At 41.0% G+C, this 7737-nt stretch overlaps 1 protein-coding gene across 2 annotated transcripts in view; it reads right to left on the minus strand.

The window, feature by feature from the left end:
- The window catches only part of elavl2 (ELAV like neuron-specific RNA binding protein 2), a 34350-nt gene extending 34064 nt beyond the window's left edge, over window positions 1-286 (minus strand). For both annotated transcript variants that reach the window (XM_060864211.1, XM_060864209.1), the window contains exon 1: window positions 1-286. This exon is cut by the window's left edge and continues 448 nt beyond it. The gene's annotated coding sequence lies outside the window, so the exon portion shown is untranslated.
- Window positions 287-7737: the final 7451 nt, after the last annotated feature.

Below are 7737 nucleotides of genomic sequence, written 5' to 3' on the forward strand. Positions count from 1 at the left end.
CACACACACACACACACAGAGAGAGAGAGAGAGAGAGAGAGACGCACACACACATAGAGGGAGGGAAAGAGAGAGAGACGCACACACACAAACACACACATACACACAGGGAGAGAGAGAGAGAGACGCACACAGACAGAGAGGGAGAGAGAGAGAGAGACGCACACACAGAGAGAGAGAGAGAGAGAGAGAGAGAGAGAGAGAGAGAGAGAGAGAGAGACAGCAGACAGGAGAGAGAGAGAGACACACAGACAGGAGGGAGAGAGAGAGAGAGAGAGAGAGAGAGAGAGAGAGAGAGAGAGGGACGAGCCCACACACACAGAGAGAGAGAGAGAGAGAGAGAGAGAGAGTGAGGAGAGAGTGAGGAGAGAGAGAGACAGGGGAGAGAGGGACGAGCACACAGAGAGAGAGAGAGAGAGAGAGAGAGACACCTCCACTGTGATGTAAAGTACACGCCTCCACTGTGATGTTTTCAAAGAACGCCATCCAATTGGTTGTCGAATCCCTTTCTCGCGCCGTCAGCCCGCCCATTCCGAATAGCTATTAGCTATTGGCTCATGGATTTGTCAATCATCACACTGGGGCTGGAACCACCCTGCGGATCTGAAATAATGAATGAGATACAAATCACAAGGACAAAAAAAGCCAAGCTGTAAGGACAGTTAAACCATTTCTTTCTTTCTTTCTTTCTTTCTTTCTTTCTTTCTTTCTTTCTTTCTTTCTTTCTTTCTTTCTTAATAGCCATTATATGTTACTCATACTACTAAATATTTACTGATCCATTTGCTGCCAAACAGAAAAGTGCATTATGGGTATTATATACTTTCTGGTGTCTAAAGTACATCAATTAAATGCATGCAATTTAAAATGTCTAAAAAATTTTTTTTTGAAATTGTATCGTTTGATTTGCTATGAGGCTTTCGTCAATATCACGATTCCAGACATCGTTATCCAATCACTGAGCTCAATCACTGAGCTGCCACTGACCAGCATGGCTGTGACAGTTTGGTGCATGTTTGCTAGCTTTTTAGCACCATAGGTAGTTAGCAAAACTTGTCTTAAAGTAAAAAATAAAAAAATACACTGCAATGTAAATCTCCAGTGTTGTTGCAGAGATCGAGTTGTTGCTATGCTTCTAGGGTTATGAAGATGATGCATACTTCTGACTCATAAAAGCAGGAAGTCAGCAAATGCATGTTGTTTTTAAAAACAGTAATGAAGCGACCAAACTTCCCACAAAGTCTTTTATAAGTTTATTATTACAGTAGGCAGAAATAAATACTTGACTGCCACGACTTCAGCAGACACTTTTCACCCAACGCTAATGGAAATTTTATTTCATAACATATATTTTTTTACTGACGTTTCCTGTAAGTTTAGTCAAGAGTAAGTGGGCTAGTGAGTCAATGTGGAAAATGTGATTTTATATAAGATTCAGTGTGATGTGTCCATATGCTACTGAACTATTTCTAGATTTTGTTAAATTGGGATTTTTTTAAATGGCATTACATCTAAAAATACAAGCAACCAGTGATGAGATTTAAACTGGTTTTGTTTTTATAATATTATGTAGAAATAATATTATAAGCTATAAAAAGGTTTAACCTGCAACTTCAGTACAAGTGTATAAAGTGGCTGAAAAAAGAAACTGAAGCAGGGGAGATGTAAAGGTCCTGTCGCAGAGTTACAAGGCACCCGTGCTAGCCATTAAGCCACCATGTCTCCCATTATAACCTTTATTTATACAAATTCACTAATACACACATGGACAAAATTGTTGGTATCCTTCGGTCAATGAAAGAAAAACTCACAATGGTCACAGAAAAAACTTTCATCTGACAAAAGTAATAATAAATAAACATTCTATGAATGTTAACCAATGAAAGTCAGACATTGCTTTTCAACCATGCTTCAACATAATTATTTAAAAACATAAACTTATGGAACAGGCCTAGACAAAAATGATGGTACCCCTAACTTAATATTTTGTTGCACAACCTTTTGAGGCAATCACTGCAATCAGATGATTCCTATAACTGTGAATGAGACTTCTGCACCTCTCAGCAGGTATTTTGGCCCGCTCCTATTTTGGCCCACTGCTCCAGTTGTTTCCGGTTTGAAGGGTGTCTTTTCCAGACGGCATGTTTCAGCTCCTTCCAAAGATGCTCAATAGGAGGTCAGGGCTCATAGAAGGCCACTTTAGAATAGTCCAATGTTTTCCTCTTAGCCATTCTTGGGTGTTTTTAGCTGTGCTTTGGGTCATTGTCCTGTTGCAAGACCCATAACCTGCGACTGAGACCAAGCTTTCTGACACTGGCCAGCACCTTTCTCTCTAGAATCCCTTGATAGTCTTCAGATTTCATTGTACCCTGCACAGATTCAAGACACCCTGTGCCAGATGCAGCAAAGCAGCCCCAGAACATAACAGAGCCTCCTCCATGTTTCACAGTAGGGACAGTGTTCTTTTCTTGATACAGTATGCTTCATTTTTCCATCTGTGAACATATAGCTGATGTGCCTTGGCAAAAAGTTCCATTTTTGTCTCATCTGTCCATAGGACATTCTCCCAGAAGCTTTGTGGCTTGTCATCATGTAGTTTGGCATATTCCAGTCTAACTTTTTTATGATTTGTGTCCTCCTTGGTCATCTCCCATGTAGTCCACTTTGGCTCAAACAACGACGGATGGTGCGATCCGTCACTGATGTTCCTTGAGCATGAAGTTCACTTGGATCTCTTTAGAAGTCTTTCTGGGCTCTTATGTTACCATTCAGATTATCCGTCTCTTTGATTTGTCATAAATTTTCCTCCTGCGGCCACGTCCAGGGAGGTTGGCTACAGTCCCATGGATCTTAAATTTCTGAATAATATGTGCAACTGTAGTCACAGGAACATCTAGCTGCTTGAAGATGGTCTTATTGCCTTTACCTTTATCATGCTTTTCTATAATTTTCTTTCTAATCTCCTGAGACAACTCTTTCCTTCACTTCATCTGGTCCATGTTGAGTGTGGTACACACCCTGTCACCAGACAACACAGTGACTACCTGGAGCCCTATACTGTACATAGGCCCACTGACTGATTACAAGATTGTAGACACCTGTGATGCTAATTAGTGGACACAGCTTGAATTAACATGTCCCTTTGGTCACATTATTTTCAGTCTTTTCTAGGGGTACCATCATTTTTGTCCAGGCCTGTTCCATGAGTTCTCTCTCACTCTCACTCATTTTCTACCGCTTATCCGAACTACCTCGGGTCACGGGGAGCCTGTGCCTATCTCAGGCGTCATTGGGCATCAAGGCAGGATACACCCTGGACGGAGTGCCAACCCATCGCAGGGCGCACACACACACACTCTCATTCACTCACGCAATCACACACTACGGACAATTTTCCAGAGATGCCAATCAACCTACCATGCATGTCTTTGGACCGGGGGAGGAAACCGGAGTACCCGGAGGAAACCCCCGAGGCACAGGGAGAACATGCAAACTCCACACACACAAGGCGGAGGCGGGAATCGAACCCCCAACCCTGGAGGTGTGAGGCGAACGTGCTAACCACTAAGCCACCGTGCCCCCCTTGTTCCATGAGTTTATTTTTTAAATAATTCAGTTGAAGCATGGTTGAAAAGCAATGTCTGACTTTCATTGCTTAACATTCATAGAATGTTTATTTATTATTACTTTTGTCAGATTAAAGTTTTTTCTGTGACCATTGTGAGTTTTTCTTTCATTGACTGAAGGGTACCAACAATTTTGTCCATGTGTGTTGCTCTTAAACACATTGTGCTTTATATCTGTTTGTTGTTACATACAGCATGATGTTGTGAGCATCAGTTGAAAACTCTATCCCAGTCCAGCCTTTACTAATTTTTTGTTCTTTCTCCTCAAGTTAATACCACAAAAAACAGCTTGTCATGTTACCAGGCAACCAGAAAGCGCCGGTTGAGACGTGACGACTTTCTCATAGTGCGAATATTTACTCACTGCTGACACTGGAGACTCCTTCCATGAATGGTACATAGATATCGCTTTACAGAGATAAGCAATTAAACATTTAGACTTGTTCAATAACCTCTGTTGTTCATCAACACCTTCTGACCAACAGTGTTGGGCAGTAAAGCGTTACTAGTAACGCAGTTACTTTTGACAGTAACTAATACTCTAACGCATTACTTTTTAAATAAATGAACTCCGTTACCGTTACCATATGGTGCATTTGTCTGTTGCTTTTTTAAATTAATTTAGCCTACAGCCTAACCTGTTTACAGCAGCAACGCATTGTAGGATTGGTGGATGCCAACCACTTTAAACTAACATAACTCATCACTTGATACGATAAAACGTTTTACTCACTCACTCATTTTCTACCGCTTATCCGAACTACCTCGGGTCACGGGGAGCCTGTGCTTATCTCAGGCGTCATCGGGCATCAAGGCAGGATACACCCTGGACGGAGTGCCAACCCATCGCAGGGCACACACACACACTCTCATTCACTCACACACTCACACACTACGGACAATTTTCCAGAGATGCCAATCAACCTACCATGCATGTCTTTGGACCGGGGGAGGAAACCCGAGTACCCGGAGGAAACCCCCGAGGCACAGGGAGAACATGCAAACTCCACACACACAAGGTGGAGGCGGGAATCGAACCCCCAACCCTGGAGGTGTGAGGGCGAAAGTGCTAACCACTAAGCCACCGTGCCCCCCTTAAAACGTTTTATATATATATATATATATATATATATATATATATATATATATATATATATATATATATATATATATATACACTATTCTCACTGCTTTTTTAAACAATATACTGCATTTACTTTGTATCCCATGAGACTAAGTCGGATTTATATTTTTCATGAGGAATCATTACAGGAATCAGTGAGATGGCTTTCAAGGGGCTTGTTACTGTAAAGGCAATATAAGCTGTAATAGAGTTTGTGAGGACAGGTTACAGAGGACAATGTGCACTAACACACTCATACAACCACAGCACACACACACATACAGAGCTGAGGATTAGAGTTAAGAATAATATTGTAATCCGGTAAACATCCCACCCCTTTTTTTTATTTATTTATTTTTTATTCACATAACACATAATAGAGAACCATCCAATCAGTTGTTCACAATAGCCACAATAGACACAGAGTGTTAATTAGATTTTCTTTAGGTCAACACATGGGTCAATGCACAAACGTCCACATATACAAAGTGTGCTATTATCTTATATTCCATTTCACAGCATTGCTTTGCCCTCCGAGGTCGAAGGTCAACTCTCCATGACCCGTTTGTCTTTGAAAGCACAGCTCGCGCTCGCCGCGCTTACCCCTCGGCGAGGGAGGTGAAATGTCAATAGCGGATGCACTAATGCGCTATCATGCTCTGCATCCAGAGAAGAGCAACACAAGCATGCCCTGAATGTGAGAAAGGTGATTAGAGGAAGCGCATGCTCAGGGGAGGAACGAGTGTCAACAATCAGCCTCTGACACCGCAAGACAAGATAATGGGCATAATTGCAGTAAAACACTGCTTTTCAGGCACCGATACCTGCTGCACAGTGACATTTCAGACAGCAAGGTGAGAAATGATGCGCAGATAAAGATATTTTCATAAAACGAGCCTTTTCTATCGCATCACTTGACAAGATAAGACTTGATCTCTGCCTGCTGGGTAATGGAAGTGTTACTGCAGCAATTTTAACGACAAATTAAGACGTTTCAGTACTCATCCGTTTTTCGATTATCGATCGTTTGGCGGGAAATTCATGTTCCAGCAGTTGGGATTACAATCTGAGACAGGATTATACTGATATCAAAACATGAGCCGAAACTCCTCAGAGACATATGTACATATTCAAACTCTATTCAAACTTAATTTTAGGTAACAGAATGATTGTAATTGAAACAATATTGATTTCGGCCAAAGTCCAGGGACATTTGGTCGGTGTTAGTGGACGATGCTAAGTATAATATTTTGCTAAGTTTATATATAATATCTTAATAATATTTAAACGCTTGAGAGATGTTTATATTTCAAACACTTTTGACTAATTTCTAGTGTCGCTCTGTCTTCAAGTTGTCTTTATAAAAAGTTTAATAGCTACACACAGACTCGCTAAATCATTAGCCATGGTTATGAACTAGCATGACCTTGGCTTCCATATTTGCCTGGACAAAAGGATCCTTAAACCGTTATAGCCATGTAAACATGTGCGAATCAATGTTAATAATTCAACATCAGCGTGTCTTTAAATGCTGTTCTATTATTTTGTATTTGTTCGATGTTCTCTGGGTAATGGAACTGAATGATCTCATCCATTGTGTATATATGAGTCATTGGGAGGGGGAGGGGAAACCCCACAGTACCCATAATGCACAGCTAATGGGGTGTCTGGGTGATGTCATAGACACATGAGACTAGACTAAAATATGTAATGGAATACCACCCCCCTACACACACACACACACACACACACACACACACACACACACACACACACACACACACACACTATTTCTTTATTGTAAGAATTAAACATAAATTATACACTAAAATATGTTTCTCTTGCAAAAACATAATGCACACCATGCAAATGTTGTCACTGAAAGCATCCAGATTCTCATTCTGTTCATTTAGGCCCTTTCACTGTGTGCATGAAATGGCTTTTAACTGAATTAAGCCTGTGTTTCATAAAGTACAATTTTGTCTTCAGGATGTGTGAATTATCTGTGAAATGTTGTGTTTAAGTATCATCTGCTGTGAAGCCCACTTCATTCAAAAGCACTTCAGCTCGGTACACTGACTGAGATGGGGAATATATCAGCCATGACTCCATTTTTAGAGAGAAAAAGAGGGAACGACAATGAAGAAAGAGAGACAGCGGCGGAACAGAGACCAATATAGATATTAGGAGAAGGAGATACACATTAATACACATGCCACTGATGATTATAATGATGAAATAACACTGTTATAAAATATAATAAAGCACATAAAATCCAAAATCAAAAACATCTCCTGCATGGGGATGGTAGCTTGTTGATTGGCGTATCTGCCCTGCACCTCCGGGGTTGAAGGTTCGATCCCAGCCTCCACCCCATGCATGTGGAGTTTGGATGTTCTCCAGGTGCATCTTATGATTCCTCCCCAATCCATAGACATATAGTGTGGCTATATATTTTCTACATGGGTGTGGAAGAAGCTGCCAGAAGCAAGGATTGAACTCGGATCACCTCGATCACCCGCGTGCAGAGAATCCGACCTGCATGAGGATGAAATAAAACAAAATTATTATTAGTTATTAATAGTGATTAACAAAACTAAAACTAGCAAAACTTACACAGGACAAATACAGCATAAGAAACAAAAACATAACTATGACATGGGAACCTGAACAGAACAGCATCAGACCGTAATGCTCAAACATGACAATGACCAAACTGGCAAAAACTAAGAAATATATATAAGGAACAACGATAGGCATGTATAGGGAACATCAATGTAAATGGGCAAGTGACACGGCAGAAAAACCAAACAATAAGAGGGCGTGGCACAACCACATGAGGATAATAATGACAAAGCAGGCTATGATGAAGCACCTCATACCTCACCCCCTCTGGTGGTTGAGCAGGGAACTGTCCCAGTAGCTCCTGAAATTGGACCGTTGAGTCTTGTTAATATCTACGTGAAAAAAGTTCCACTACAAGTTCCA

Source organism: Tachysurus vachellii, chromosome 2 (genome assembly GCF_030014155.1).
Source record: "Tachysurus vachellii isolate PV-2020 chromosome 2, HZAU_Pvac_v1, whole genome shotgun sequence".
NCBI lineage: Eukaryota > Metazoa > Chordata > Actinopteri > Siluriformes > Bagridae > Tachysurus > Tachysurus vachellii.